Source organism: Stegostoma tigrinum, chromosome 3 (assembly GCF_030684315.1).
Source record: "Stegostoma tigrinum isolate sSteTig4 chromosome 3, sSteTig4.hap1, whole genome shotgun sequence".
Taxonomy (NCBI): domain Eukaryota; kingdom Metazoa; phylum Chordata; class Chondrichthyes; order Orectolobiformes; family Stegostomatidae; genus Stegostoma; species Stegostoma tigrinum.
This window is the reverse complement of record NC_081356.1, coordinates 32,371,231-32,386,289: the sequence shown is the minus strand read 5'-3', so window position 1 is coordinate 32,386,289 and position 15,059 is coordinate 32,371,231. Positions and strand designations below refer to the sequence as shown.

The window sequence follows — 15,059 nt, the reverse complement described above, 5'->3', positions numbered from 1 at the left end:
GACTGTTTTCCTGTGTGAGAGAGGGGTTTACATAAATGTCAACAATCTACATGACCAACAGCACACTTTTGTGGTTGTATTCTAAGCACAATTGCCCCCCCCTCTGAGCTGAAACAGTAAACACCATGTCTTGCGGGGGAAAATTTTAGATATTTTTATTAGTTTTAAATTTAGTGAACAGCCAAGTAGTTGAGATAAAGATGAGTTTTCATTGTCCATTCACACTTCATGCAGTACGTGGGGAAAATGTTGGAATGTTGCACTCCAAACAACGAATCTCATGGCTTGGAGTTGCCTCATTGGGTGCAACCCAGATACAAGTAGGTTAAATTCAGCCTAGCTTTCCAGATAGGAATCTCGCAGGATCCACAGAACTTCAAATGAGCATCCTGAATGCTTTCTCAGTGTCTGATGAGTAGAGATTATATCACGGAAGCAGGCTAGTCAGCCCCAGAAAATGGTGATGTCCACAGAAATATGTGTTGTCCACGTGAGACAAGATGTAGAGCTGGATGAACACAGCAGGCCTAGCAACATCAGAGGAGCAGGAAAGCTGACATTTCGGGTCTGGGCCCTCCTTCAGGAATCACAGGCTGTCCACATGCCCAAATCTAATGACCAGTTGATGAGAGAGAAATCAGCTCCAGTCTCTTTTTTTTCACTCTGTCTCAGTCAGTCGCAGCAACTACTTTTGGATTTTTTTTTTGCACGTAGCTTTCACACTTCAGTTAAAATGTGGTACAGTAGAAAATAGAGGAACCAAGTATCAAATTTCTCTTGATTGAAAAAGAGGAATTATATTACCTAATAACACTGAGGGGGAAAAAAGAATAGAAAAGTGACATCAGAGACACAACCACTCGCAATAAGGTTCAAATAAAGAGTGTAGAAACAAGGAAAATAAAGGTTGCACAATTAGAAAGTCTTTAGAGTCCTTGAGGAATTAGAATTTTAACCTGAGACCACAGCTGTTTAACTATTGACTTGTCACCAACTGCTGTGGCAGTTTGCAAGTAGCCTTGGAGTTCTTGGTAATTGGTTATTTCCCCAAATTGCTTTATCACTAGGATCAGAGATAATGGGAACTGCAGATGCTGGAGAATCCGAGATAACAAAGTGTGGAGCTGGATGAACACAGCAGGAAGATGCTGCTTGGCCTGCTGTGTTCATCCAGCTCCATGCTTTGTTGTCTCTGCTTTATCACTAGGCTCTGTTTTCCAAGATAATGAGACACACTAGGAGAGAGAGTCTCCTAGTCTTTGCTGTTACCAGTCCATGTTGTTTTAACCCTGATCCTCTACTGTAAAGCCACTGCTAAAATGCAGATCAATTTGTATTCCAAGGCTTGGCTCCACTGTTTTTACCAGCTGGCTAACTGGCAAATGAGCCTTTCGTCTGCCAAAATGAGAAATTTTCATACAGGTGTGCATTAAAACAGGCAATGCAAATTTCATGACACTGACTCAGTTATTTGGTTTTGATGTCTTCAGATAAAAACCGTAATTTGGTTGCCAATGGTTTAGTATCATAGAGTCATAAAATGAAACAACACGGAAACAGACTCTTCAGTCCAATTAATCTGAAACCAGCCATCCCACATCCCAATCTGACCTAGTCCCATTTGCCAGCATTGGGCCCCTATCCCTTTAAACCCTTCCTATTTGTATACTGATCCAGATGCCTTTAAATATTGTGATTGCACCTGCTTCCTCCACTTTTTCTGTGGCAGCTCCACTGTGTGAAAATCTTACGCTCAGGTCCTTTTTTCTCACCTTAAACCTATGCCCTCCAGTTTTGGACTCCCCCACCTGAGGAAAAAGACCTTGGCTGTTCATCCTAACCAAGCCCATCATGATTTCATAAACCTCTGTAAGGTCACCCCTCAGCTTCTGGTGTTCCATGAAAAGAAGCCCCAGTCAATTCAGCCTCTCCCTATAGCTCAAACCCTCCAGCCACTGCAACTACCTTGTAAATCTTTTCTGCACCCCCAGGTTTAACAACATCCTTTCTATGGAAGGATGACCAGAATTGTAAGCAGTTGTGGATAATGGTCCATGTTCTAAAAGTGGCCCCACCAGTGCCCTGTACAGCCAAAACATGACGCCCAACTCCTATACTCAATGTTATGACCAATGAAGGTTTGCATGTCAAATGCCTTCTTCGCCACCCTATCTACCTTTGACTCCACTATCAAGGAACGATGCATCTGTGCCCCAGGGTCTCTTTGTTTGGCAACATGCACCAGGGATCTACCATTAAATGTCCTGCCTTGGTTTACCTTTATCAAAATGTAACACATCACATCTTTCTAAATTTAAGCTCCATCTGCCACTCCTCACCCATTGGCCCATCTGATCCAAGGTCCCGCATTTCCCGCAACACATCCCAACCACAACCGCACCCAGAGGATCCCCCTCGTCCTCACATACCACCCCACCAACCTCCAGATACAACGTTTCATCCTCCGACACTTCCGCCATCTACAATCTGACCCCACCACCCAAGCCATTTTTCCATCCCCACCCTTGTCTGCCTTCCAGAGAGACCACTCTCTCCACGACTCCCTTGTCTGCTCCACACTCCCCTCGAAACCCACCACACCCAGCACCTTCCCCTGCAACCGCAGGAAGTGCTACACTTGCCCCCACACCTCCTCCCTCACCCCCACCCCAGGCCCCAGGATGACCTTCCATATCAAACAGATGTTCACCTGCACATCTGCCAATGTAGTATATTGTATCCATTGCACCTGGTGTGGCTTCCTCTACATTGGGGAAACCAAGTGGAGGCTTGGGGACTGCTTTGCAGAACACCTCCGCTCGGTTCGCAACAAACAACTGCACCTCCCAGTCCCGAACCATTTCAACTCCCCCTCAGATGACATGTCCATCATGGGCCTCCTGCAGTGCCACAATGATGCCACCCGAAGGTTGCAAGAACAGCAACTCATATTCCGCTTGGGAACTCTGCAGCCCAATGGTATCAACGTAGAATTCACAAGCTTCAAAATCTCCCCTCCCCCACTGCATCCCAAAACCAGCCCAGCCTGCCTCTGCTTCCCCAACCTGTTCTTCCTCTCACGCATCCCTTCCTCCCACCTCAAGCCGCACCTCCATTTCCTACCCACCACCTCCTCCCACCTCCTTGACCTGTCCATCTTCCCTGGACTGACCTATCCCCTCCCTACCTCCCCACCTATACTCTCCTCTCTACCTATCTTGTTTTCTGTCCATTCTCGGTCCGTTCCCCCCCCCCCCCCCCTTCCCTATTTATTTCCAGTTCCATCTCCCCATCCCCCTCTCTGAAGGGTCTAGGCCCGAAACATCAGCTTTTGTGCTCCTGAGATGCTGCTTGGCCTGCTGTGTTCATCCAGCTCCACACTTTTGTTATATTGGATTCTCCAGCATCTGCAGTTCCCATTATCACTGATCCCAGGTCCTGTTGTGAGATAATCTGTTTCACTGTCCACTACACCACTTATTTTGGTGTCTGTTTTGGTTGGGTCTCCTGAGGCTTGCCTCCATCTGTGTTCAGGTGATGTTAGACCAGTGCTTTCTCCTCATTTTAAAAAAAAACTATTTTAGTCCATGAAAGGTCTTGGGTGTAACAAACAGATGAGGGAAATTAAAATTCCATGTTCATACTTAAAACTTACCATAATGTAACTTTTTGCCTCTTAATTCTGCATTACTTCAAGCATCTGTCTTGAACTATTCCTAAATTCACCGTGCATTCCACAGCCTTCTCTGTGCAAAGCTTTTTCCTAAAAACTCTAATTCTCCAGGATTTAACATTATATCTGTTTTGCTTTGTCCATCTCATCCTTTCATAATGAAAAACCATTCTATTAAATCACAACATAACTTCCTGTTGCCGCTGAATTGAATCCAATTTTTAAGAAATTCTTCATGATGCATCTCCTCATTTCAGGTGTTGTGCGTCCTGCTTTACCTGGATATCCTGCACAAGTTTAATTGAGTCTTATTAAGCTTTTCCCACTGCAACTTGACTTTTACATTCTACAACTTTTGACATAAAACTCAGCACTCTCATCCTCATCATTTTTCTATACAAAAGATAGACAATAAGTATTTTGATTCATTAGTGACAAAAATGTGCAGAAGAAAATGTGCCCAAACTTAAAATTGGCAAAGATGGATATTCTTGAGTGTGAATAATCTGTGCCTGAGGAAAGCGCTGAATCCACACCAGTATATTATTTCTTTAAAGTATGAAGATATAAGTTTTAATTCACTTAAGCCATTATTCATGTAAAAATCTGCCACTGAGGAAGCTTTGTAATGTGACTGGGGCAATGGAGATCAATCTTTGGACAGAAAAGCACAGTAATTTGTAACTAAAGTACCAGAAGATTGATTTTCTTTGTTGCTGTCTCTGTCATTTTTGTCAGGTTTATGAACAGAAGAATCTGAACACGTGCAATTGTAGAACGTGCACATTTGAAAGTCAGGGGAAGTGGTGAATGGACTTTCTTGATCTGCCATTCAGTTAAGTCCTGGTTAACCATTTACTCCAATGCCACTTTTCAAAACTAGTCCCATATCCTTTTAGTCATTATTGTATGTAAATCTCTCGATTTAACTTGAACATGCTGAATGCGTGTTTCCATAGCCCTGTGGGGTATAGAATTCTAAAAATTCATCACCCTGCGGTGAAGAAATTTCTCCTCATCTTAGTCTTAAATGACGTATATCTTAATTCTAGACTCACCAGTCAGGGGAACATCCTATCTGATATGTCCTGCCACAGCTTATCCTGAGGTTGCATAGGTGTTACAAAAATGCAGTTCTTTCTTTCTGTCTGTAACTTGGTAATAGTTCATACAGTAAATATTTTCCTCGACCGCTACACAGAGCTAGCTCCTGAAGTATGAATGTAATTAAGATTGTAGCGTTTCAAGTCAGGTAGTTTCTTGATGGTTTATAACTTTTTCTCTTCTGCGCTTGTGAAGTGTGATCTCTACATTCTATTGTGAAATGTAAAGCGCATTGTTGTACATTTCTCGAGTCCCACACAGATACCACACATTTTTCCCAGTTATTGATGTCAGCATCCTGCTCCAAATTGTATGATGAAGAATCTGTCTCTAGACACTGCCAGTATTCTGAGTGAAGGCATATGATCAGCATGTCATTTCTGTGATGAAGTGCACAGTCCCACTCTTTGGCTGGGATTGCTTCATATCTTATTTTAAAAATCCCACAGCAACAAGCGAGTCAAGGTCAAAAACAAAAGTGGACCACACTTTCCGGACGTTCTGACACAGTGTAATTGTCCTTTCCTGTTAAAGTTCCTGGATTTTCCTGTTTGACTCCACACCCACTGTGTTTGAAGTGATACTTTAATACCATAGTTACAACCCCCTTCCCTCAACATATTACAAAAACAAAACTCACTACCTCTGATTTGTCAACATTTTCTTTTCACGCTGGATTAAATTCAAGTTCTTTTCCTGTTTGGCCTAATTAGTTTGTTTGTTTATGTTCTGTTATTTTGAATATCTTCGTCATTGCTGCATTCTCTTATTAACTGTTTGAACCTTCCGACACCAAATGTTAATTGACACCAAAAGTTTCCAGGCTTTCTGTGCTGTCTGTCCTTGAAATTGAGATTGCAATCAGGCTTGATTTGAGGACATCTTGTGTCAGATAGAAATAATGTGACCTGGTTTTCTACCGTTAGATAATGAAAGAGGTTGCACACACTAGACTCGCATGCCCTCAGAAATCGAAGGGTAACAGCTGACTGAATGTCAGCCTGGGCCTGGTTGGTTGTCCCCTCGCCTCTGGGTGACAGAGTTCTGGGCTCTGGCCTCTTTCCCCAGGATGTGATATCCCAATGCAGTACTGCAGGAGTGTTACATTGTCAAGTGTCCTCTTTTGGCCAGAACACAAAATTAAACCAAAGTTCTGTATGCCCCTTTGGTGCCTGTATAAAGATCCAATGGCCACTATTTTAAGAGGAATTTTACTTTGGGGACGTCTCCCTGGTATCCTGGACAATATTTGTTCCTCAAGCAATATCACAATGCAACAGATTATTCAGTTGCCACCACACTGCTTCTTGTGGGAGCTTACTGTGAGCAAATTGGCTTCCCCATTTCCTAAGGTGCAATACTTCAAAGGTACGTTTTGTTTTCTTCATATGTAATTTGAACACTTGGGATATTTAAAGAACTGATAACAGTAGATAGAAAACTTTGTAAGACTAGAAACGTCAGAGTGAAGTCATTCAGGAGAAAAGTTAGGAAAAACCTGTGTTGTAGAAAGCAGTTAATACCTGAAAGGGTTAACTAACATTGAGCTCAGCTCTGCCCATCAGGTAATAAAGGACTGTCCCAGGGAGGAGCTAATCACTTGTTGTCTTGTTGTGTTAAAATTGTTGGTAGAATGTTTCAGTAGCAGTAATGTGTACTAACTATCAAGAATAACCTGATATTGCAAGGGGCAGAGGCTGTGAGGATGTTTCCAATGGTTGAGGGAAATCTAGGAGGAGCGAACACAATTTCAGAATAGGGGTCTACTGTTTAAGATGAAGATGAGGAAGACTTCCTTCCCTCTGACAGCCATAAATCTTTGAAATTCTTTTCTCCAGAGAGCAGTAGAAGTTGGGCTGTTGAATATGTTCAAGGCCAAGTTAGGCAGAGTTTAATCTCACAGGGAGTTGAAGGTTATGGAAGACTAGCGATGAAGTCAAATTGAGGTCACCATCATGGTCCTTTTGAATGGTGCCACAGGCTTGAGGGCTCGAATAGCATAACCTTACCATTTGTTTTTATGAACATCTCACTTCCTGTCTCAACCGGGTCATCCTTAGGCACCTTTCTCCTCACTCACTTTTGATAATTTTATTACTGCATGTCTGATTTCTGAACTCCAGCATCCTCTAGGACGAAATGGCGCCAGATTTCAGATTTTGGATCGCTAACCTGCTTCTGAAAATAATTTTTAAAAAGTCCAAAGACTCTCAAATTAATACAGACTCACTAAAATTAATACAGAGCCTAAAACACATGTATATCCTGAAACTAATGTTGACCCTGAAACAAAAACAGGCCCTAAAATTAATACAGACCCTAAAACCTATATTAGATTCTGAAAGTACTATATATTCTGATATGCATAGAGAGCCTAAAACTCAAACAGACATTGTGTAGACCTCAGCCTGCCACCTCCCCAGTCACCTGCCTTGCAGATGTGTGAGAAACATGGCTAGTTTCTCATCTGAGAAACCATGGCAACCTGCTTGCCAGGTTTTGTGTGTGGGTGGGGGTGTGAGAGACAGTGGGTCAAATGGAGCCACAGTCGGTGGACAAGGGGTAACTTCTGAAAGCCTCTGCCCCCCCCACCCCGATCTTGCCTCCAACCACACCCCACTCCACCCACTGATGTATTCCCTCCCCTCTCCCCAAGGCGTCTGCCCCATGAGGAGAAGCAAATAGCAGTTTACCTTCTGATTGCTTGATCCACAAAGGAGTGGGCCTTGTCCGGTGATCTGCAGGTTCTGCAACACTGCAGCTTCTGCCAAGTCACCAGTGCCATGCCCTGTGGTGGTAAAGGATGCCCATTGTACCAGCACCAGTTACTAAGTAGATTGACGGATGATCCAGTGAGTTATCTCCATGGTCAGGGTGGCATGACATTCACCACCAAACATATTTGACTCCACACTTGGGAAAGAGTAGGTCATTCCAACCTCTGTTTGCGTGAGGATACCGGCAGAGTTTTGATTGAACAGAAGTTGACAGAGGGTGGGAAACGGGAAGTTAGCCAGGAGAGCATTGGAATAGTCACATCTGTGGGTACCCACAGCAAGGGGTTAACCTTGTCTCTAAAATTGCCATTAAACACACTCTGTGTCGCCATTTCCGTGATTTACTGCTTTCAGGTTGCTAAGATATGCAACTTGTGTTGTGACTGCACATGTAGTTAACAGAGGACAAATGAAATTGTAATCTATACACTTGATGAATTTGGCAACTTTTTGAGTAAAAATTGTAGCCTGTTGAGAAAATAAGACAATGACTTCAAATCAGGAGTAAATGAATGTCACCTGAACTTTAATCCCTGCTAGCCCAGGGTAAGAACCCTGACAGGTGATTAAGTAATGGACTGGGGCTAGATCAAACTTCACATATGGTTGAAGGGCATACTGCAATTCAGATAATCATTTGAGCACTTGTTTCCTGTCGACAAATTGTGAAGGCAAGGCTACTATCTCCAACTGCTTCTCACCCTCCTGCTTTGCTTTCAAGACTGCACTTATGTATAAAATAATGACCGTGTTTCTGAAAGTCCTAAACAGGGCTTAAATAATGCAGATACATTCCTTCGAAAAATTCCTCAGGTTTTTTTTTTCTTGTGTATATTGTTACATTGGCAGGAAAACTTAAAAATGAATCAATCACTCTGCAGCCTTTTCTGAGAATCCCATTGACTTCCTTTGCCAGAAATACTTTCCTTTTCTTCTCAAAACGGCTGCTTTCGTCATCTAGCTATCTGAACTGAGGTTTGGTTTTGCTTTCCTGAAAACAGCAACACAGTAGCTTACGTTTCCAAATTCCTCGGCAATATACCTGAGTTTTGCTGCATAGAATAGGGCAGGACAATTCGATACTACAACAATACTGAGCTGGACTGTCGTTGTATAATGCTTCAGGCAGTAAAGCCCTATTTCATCCTCTTGGGTCAATGGATTTCTTTTACAAGTGTGATTTAACTTAAACTGATTTGGAATATCACCTCTCACTTCTCCATTCCCATTCCAAGACCTGAAATGCTTTTGATGACTGTCTTTGCTCGGGGGAACTGAGTTAGCACTTGTTCCTCAGACAGAAGTTGATGATGCAAGCTCTTGCCCAGATACAAACTCTGCTTCGGCTTATATCTCAATGTAATATTTGCTGCATTGTTGAAACTGCTGTTATTCGGTTGAGATAATAAACCTTCCTGTCCTGTCTTTCTGGTGACACGATTTTATCCTGCAATCACCTGCAAAAAGCAGATGATCTGATCACTCAATGCACTGCTGCTTGTCGATGCATTAGCAGCCATGTTTATCTGCGTAACAATGTGAACTACACTTTGGACACAAGGAACTCATGCTGAAGATGTGAATGAGCTTATACACCTGCGTATCACCATATTCCTGCAATGGTCTACAACGTCAGTAATGCAAGAAAAGTTTATTGGGAATAAAAATACTGTAAAGCATTTACCACCCTCTAGTTCTTTTGAACAATTTCCACGCCCAAAGATGTTTGAAAAGATGGTTAACATTTTTCTTCCTATCCTCTGCCACTTGTTGAAGAGGGTATTCTTTTTCTCTTCTTTAATGCCACTAATTACCCTGTTTTTCTTTACTGTCACGTCTGCTCCGCAGCTTCACCCCTTTCCCCTCTTCCTAAATGATATGATACTACCTCATTCTACCTTACTTTCATGATCTGTTCTCTCGTCATGGGTTCATAAAATCTCTTGCTTCTTCTGTTTTCTTCATCAGATCTCTGCTCCCACTTTCTACACATTGAGCAAACAATCAGAATTCTGTGAAAAGCTAACAGCGTGAGGGAGGTAAATTAGTATATCAGGTGCATTGACAGCACCCTGTGATAATGTTCATCAGTTCGTCAACTTTACTATCACCTTCCACCCCAACCTCAAGTTCACCTGGACCATCTCTGATACCTCTCTCTCCTTCCTGGACCTCTCTGTCTCCATCTCTGGTGACCACCTTGAAACTGCCCACCGACTCCCACAGCTATCTAGACTACACCTCCTCTCACCCACCTTCCTGCAAGAATGCCACCCCCTACTCCCAATTCCTCCACCTCCGCCACGTCTGCTGCCAAGATGGGGCGTTCCACTCCCAAACATCCCAGGTGCCTTTTATATTTCAAGGACCGCAACTTACTCTCGACCGCATCTCTTGCGTTTCCCACACCCCATCGCCATAATAAAAACACAATTCCCCCTGCCCTCACATATCAAAATCTTCCCACTTCTGATGTCATTCCAAGACCAGCACCCCACCCCCCCATCCCTGCCTCATTGACCTGTCTGTATTCTCTCCCACCTATCAGGCCCTCCCACCTCACTGACCAATCCCCACCAGGACCTACCTGCTATCACTGTACCTCCCCCCCACCCCACGCCCACCATTTATTTCAGAGCTCCCTTCCCCACCCCCATTTCTGAAGAAGGGTCCTGACCTGAAACATCAGCTTTCCTGCTCCTCTGATGCTGTCTGGCCTGCTGTATTCCTCCAGCCCCACACTGTCTTACCCTATAATAATGTTTGTACAGTTCATTAATCCCCAATGGGCAGGAAATTTGCCACCTGTACACTGTCTGGCCTAGATGTGATTCCAGGCCCACAGAAAGCAATGTGGCTGAGTCTTAAACTGTCTTCTAAAATGTCCAGGCATTCTACTGAGTTGTATTCAAGAAGTGATGCAAAAATTGATGGGGTGGTAAATGGTGAACAAGGAAGCCCTGGGTTACAGCAGGATGTAGGTGAGCTGGTGAGATAGGCTGATCAGTGGCAAATGGATTTCAATCCAGATAAGTGTGAGGTGATGCACTTGGAGAAGACCAAGGCAAAGGAATACATGATGAATGGTAGGTCCCTGGGAAGCACTGAGGATCAGAGGGACCTTGGTGTGCATGTCCACCAGTCTCTTAAGGTACAGGGACAGGTGGATGTTGTGCTTAAGAAGGCATAAAGAATACTTTACTCGCTGAAGCATACAGCTTAAGAGCAGGTAGGTTATGTTGGAGCTGTACTACATGTTGGTTAGGCCACAGCTAGAGTATTGTGTGCTGTTCTGGAATCCACATTATAGGAGGAATGTGATAGCAGTGGAGAGGAGATTTTGTCTGGGCTGGAAAGTTGTAGATATGAAGAGATAGTGGATAAGCTGGGGTTGTTTGTCTTAAAGCAGGTGAGACTGGGGGTGGGGGTCGGACATGATTGAGATGTGTAAAATACTGTCGTAATGTAGACAAGAAGCAACCTTTCTCATTAGTGGTGGAATTAATGAGTAGAGGCATAGATTTAAGGTAAAAAATAGAGGTTTGGAGGGGATGTGAGGTGCTTGTTTTTGACTGGTGCAGACATGATGGGCCAAAGGGCCATTTTCTATGCTGTTGACCTTTATGACTCAGTGAGCTAATGAGGCCTAGCTTCTCCAAAGCAATTAGAGATTGGGAATTAATGCTGACTTTGCTAGTAATACCTACATTCCATGACTCAGAAGTAGTTCATTCAGATTCCTTATGCTGTCAGGCCCTAAGACAACTTTCTTAGTGATGCCATTGAGGCATTTTAAAGTAAAGCAATTCTTTTAAAAATGAACTCTTAAAAGAAATAGAATAATGTTGGAGAAGACTTTCCTGAGATTCCCACTTACCACCAAAAAGTTTCACCTGGATCAGAATCCAAGTTTCAGACGGGTTAAGTAGAAAAACAGGAAGGAATGTTGCAGCAGCATGGTAAAAATACCAAAAATATTTTGTTACTTTCCCAAAGTAAAGACAAAGTCAGTGAAAGCAAACTGTGTAGTTAGGGCTGCCAAACGTCTTGGAATCTCCAGAAATTAAAGATTAATCTGCAAGACGCTGCTGCAAGCAATCCAGGAGAAAAGTCATTGATAGTATGAACACACGTTTCTTTAATTTATTGTACATGCTTTTGTTTATTTGTCAGGAAATGAGATGATTGACTGTCAAGAGTCAACCAGTTAGATAATTATGAATCTGTTCACTTCATGATTGGTTGAGGACACAACTGTCGGTGTGTTGGATAGCCAATGGCAGAATGTGTGGATGGGGCTTTTGGGGGTCATGTGTTCATGCCCTCAAGAATCGGCCCAGTGGGTGGCCATTGCCATAAAGTGTCTTGAACCAGTACTAATGTGTTTCTGGTACAATTATTAATTGTATTTTTCAATATACACAACTCTGTTGTTCATCCGGACACTTTGAAATGCACCAAAAGATACTGGCAATGGTTTATTTGCTTTTGCTTTCTCAGGGGTTAGGTTTTCTAAAACTCAGCACTTAAAGTACTAGCATTTATAGAGTTCTGGACACTGATTTGTGCATGGGAAGTTGTGTTTCACTAACTTGAAGAAGTAACAAAGAGGATCGATGAGGGCAGAGCAGTGGGTGTGATCTGTATGGGCTTCAGTAGGGTGTTCAACAAGATTCCTCATGGTAGACTGGTTAGCAAGCTTAGATCACGTGGAGTACAGGAAGAACTATCCATTTGGATACAAAACTGGCTTGAAGGTAGAAGACATCAGAGCTTTCACTAAACTCACAATTTTGAAATTCTCTGCCAAAGCAGCACATTTGTAACAAGACAGTCTGACTATCAGTTCAGTACCTGTGCTTTTGTTATGGTGTGTTAAGGAACACCACAATTGATTCAAGAGGTTTACTAGAGAATACAGTCATCAAATTTTTATATCTTAGCCTTGATATTTCAAAGTAGGACAATCACAGCCAATTGACTAGCCCCTGCAGCTATAAACTCTTCTTTAACTATCATGGCACACCGCACTGCTTTGGGACACCAGTTTCCAGATTTGAGAGGATATTTTTAAACCAGGAGAGTGACTAAATATATTTTTTTTGCCTGAGTAACCAGGAAATAAAAACAAAAAATGCTGGAAATTGTCAGCATCAGTGGATAGAGAAACAGAGGTAACCTTTCAAATGCAGAAGGCTGACCTCAGAGGCTCATAGTGGAGTCATTGTCGTGTTAACACTCAGTTGCCAACTTTAGTTTCACCTATCCCTGGAGATCTCTCCTGCACTAGCTGCTCCCCAACTTCTGACTCTCTCAACTCCACCAAATCTAACAGCCAAATTTTTAACTCATTGACAATGTGTTTATGACCAATAAAGGAACCTTTTTCAAAGAAAATGCAAGGAACAAATTATTATCGCCCTTTTTTAACACTGTTTTATCTCCCGCGATTTTCTTGCAGTAGTTTAATCTTTGTCTTGAAGTCTCCAGGAACCCGGTGTTGCACCATCCAATTAGTCACGAGATATAGGCTTTGTAGTAAGCCTTTTGTTCCCGTTATCTAAGGAAAGATGTACTGGCATTGGACGCAGGCCAGACAAGATTCACTAGGTTGATCCCGGGTAGGAGAGGTTGAGTAGGTTGGAGTTTTAGAGGAATGAGAGGATACCTTATCAAAACATAAAATATTCTTTGGGGATTGACAGGATAGTTGTGCACAGACTGTTTGTTTCCTCTTGTGGGAAAGTCTAGGGCCAGAGAATATAATCTCAGAACAAGAGATTGCCCAGTCAGGAAAGTGATAAGGAGGTTTTTTTTTCCCCCTCTGAGGGTAGTCAGTCTGAAATTCTTCACCGCAGAATGATGTTGAGGCTGGGTTGTCAAGTATGTTCAAGGCCCAGAAAGACAAACTTTTAATTGAGAAAAGAATCACGTATTATGGGGTAAAAGCAAGAAATTGGAGTTGATGATTATCAGATCAGTCGTGAACTCATTGAACGGCAGATTAGAATCATTGGGCTGAATGGCCTTCTGCTCCTACACCTTACATCTGCTACATTCTAGCTTCAGTTTCTGGTCCAACTCTAAACTAATTCCAGGAACTGTACAAGATTCCTTCCAAATTGTTATCTCGTACTTTCTGTGTGACTGGTGCATAGTATGTTTACACAATTTGGTTTACTGCAACCACATCACTGTTATCTGTAGAACTGCTCATTTTGTCCATTGGCATTTGAGTTTGGGACACCCCAGGAGTGTGAGCAGGAAGTCCCTGGAGTGCGTCAGTGTTGGCAAAGCGTCTCACATACAAAACAATTGTTGAAAACCACTTCCAGACTTTTTAATTGGAGAATAAACTAAATACGTCTGTGTAGGTTAGCATCACAATGTGTATGTTCACAATACATAACTCAAAACACATACTTGTGGTTGGAAACAGAAAGTTCTGGAAATCCTCAGCAGGCCTGGCAACCTCGGTGAAGTGAGAATCAAAGTGAACATATCATGTTGAACAGGATTATTGTTCAGCAGATGCTGCTAGACCTTCTGAGCATGCTTCCCTCTACACTGCACTCCTCTTGCCACACTACAGTCCATACAATGCCATGCGCTTCAGTGTTGCAGTTGTACACATCCTGGTGATTAAATGAGGCTCATTACTGCTGCAGCTCACAAGCAAAGAACTAGTGATTGCTAATTCAGAATCAGCAATTCCCCCGTGACAACTAAATTACCAGATGACAGCCTGACAGGATTAAACAGGCAGAATTAACAGCCAAAAGAGGTAATGGGAACACATTCAGAAGTAACTCTCAAAAGAAAATCCGAAAATGAATGGTGAATTACATAAGGGGAGAGAGCAAGGGAATTAGGACTGATAAGATAGATCAAACAAAGTACCAGAGAGAGACAGTGGGCTGAATCGCCTCCTTCTGTGCTGGATGATCCTATAAAAATAATGTAGCTTGGGTCTGATTCACTGTGAAGGAGGAGTGTCAGGAGGGCAGCTGCGCTGCTAAAGCTAGATTAAAGTGACAAGCCTTGATGTCAGCAAGGTGTAATATGCAACGGTCATGCTCCTAATAAGGTCATCCTGGCTTTGGTGCTCTGCCCAGGCTGCTGACATCCTATTAAAACACAAACATAAATGATTGAAGAAGCCACAAAAGGAGTCGTGCTAAACTCTGGCTTTTGGGGTGGTGAGCGGAGGAATGAAGCATAGAAAGAGCAATGTAAGACAACATATAATCCTTCAGAAAGAAAGTAACCAGCTCTTAATCAGGGTCTATTAATGCACTTGCTAAAAATAAAGATAATATTCTTATTGACTGCGATAAAGAAATACCAATAACCACCTCAGTGAATTTCCATGTTGCTTGTTGGGAGACAGTTTGTTAACTTAAGTTCTCAGTGACCATCAGATGGCAGTCATTGCTCTTCAATACTAATGTAAAATTATTCCAGCAGAAATATTGTGCGGCTAGCCAGTGTGCCAGATTTAAAGA

At 42.7% G+C, this 15,059-nt stretch overlaps 1 protein-coding gene across 11 annotated transcripts in view; it reads left to right on the top strand.

Annotated features, from left to right (window-relative positions):
* LOC125451012 (paralemmin-2-like) overlaps positions 1 to 15,059 on the top strand; it is a 438,977-nt gene that overhangs the window by 392,211 nt on the left and 31,707 nt on the right. The window lies entirely within an intron of this gene.